Source organism: Cynara cardunculus (assembly GCF_001531365.2).
Source record: "Cynara cardunculus var. scolymus isolate 2C chromosome LG 11, CcrdV1, whole genome shotgun sequence".
In the NCBI taxonomy this organism is placed as follows: domain Eukaryota; kingdom Viridiplantae; phylum Streptophyta; class Magnoliopsida; order Asterales; family Asteraceae; genus Cynara; species Cynara cardunculus.
In genome coordinates, this window is record NC_037538.1 from 19031507 (window position 1) to 19033044 (window position 1538).

The following is a 1538-nucleotide window of genomic DNA, read 5'->3' on the forward strand; positions in this document are numbered from 1 at the left end:
AATTGGTATCAGAGCAGGAATCGAATTCTAATTCGATTTATTCTGTTCTTGATATTAATCTTCATTCGCTCAAGAACACAAGTCTTCTTTCTCAGGTTTTCTGTTTTTCACTGTTTCATCAGTTTCTTCGTTTTCATATTGTTCTTCTTCTCTCAATGGCAAATCTAGCCAACAATTCCTTTATGAGTACTGGTTCACAATCGAAACCTCCCACGCTTATACGTGAGGAGTATCCACAGTGGAAGGTACGTATGGTAAACTTCTTAGAAAGTATTCATCCACGGATCTGTGAGTTCCTTTACAATCCTCCCTATGTTCCARTRAACMTAATTCCTAGAGTTCCAGCAACTGGAACAACACCAGAAATCCCAGAGCACTATGAACCGCGTCCTGAGGCAAACTGGAGTGATGAGGACAAGATTATCGTTGAGTTGGGAAGCAAATGTAAACGTTTGTTGATTATGGCTATTCCTAATGAGATCTTTAAGTGCATTGATCATTGTGAACTGTCCATGGAGATCTGGGCAAAACTGGAGAAACAGATTGAAGGTGGAAGGAAAACGCTTAAAAACAATCGTTCAATCTGCATTGATGAGTATTACAACTTTAAGGCTAAAGATGGTGAGTCTCTGTCGGATACATACTCGAGACTGAACACGTTAATCAGCAATTGCAAAAGGTATGGTATCCCAAGAACGGCAGAGGAGAATAACTCATTATTCTTGAAAAGCCTTGGGGCTGAATGGATGAATATCACAATGTCCATGAAGGCCATCTTGGATCTGGAAACATGGACCTTAGCAGACTTGTTTGGATCTCTCAAGAGCVAAGAGTCCCAAGTTATGCAAATGAAGAGAAACTTTGGTGGTCCTTTGGCTCTAGTTGCTGAAGACGGATACTCTGGAAAGGGAAAGGAAGCACATAAGGAAGAGGAGAAGAAGAAGAAGAAGAAAAAGGTTCTGATTGCAGAGAGCGATGATAGCTCCGAGGAAGAAGTCTCTATGAAGGAGATGATGAAGACATTTGCCTTGATCACGAGAGTGTTTAGAAAGGGTGGAGAAAGAAAAGAGTTCAAGAGTTTCAATAAAAGAAACTTCGCAGAAGGAGAGAGATCAGACAGAAGAGAGAGGGAACAGAAGCCCTCACAGAGCATTGAGGAGCAGAGGAAGGAAGAGCCAAGAGATGGCTGCTTCAAGTGTGGCAAACCTGGCCACTTTGCAGCCGACTGCTGGTCGAAAGGACCAAGGGCACCGCAGAGGGGTCCAAAAGATGCAGCCTTCTACAAGAAGAAGGCTGAATACTATCAGCAGAAGTCTTTGCTAGCTCAATCAAGTGAGCTAGTAACAGACGAGTCCTTTGACAATGATGAACAAAAGGGTCTTCTCGTATGGGAAGATTCGGACACAGAGGATGAGCTTTTCTACGGGATGGTGGACATTGAGTCAGACTCCTCTAACAGGAACAACCAAGAGGTATCTACTTCCTCCTCTTCTGAATCTTTTGAGTTTTTCACAGAGATCATTGACAATCTCGATACA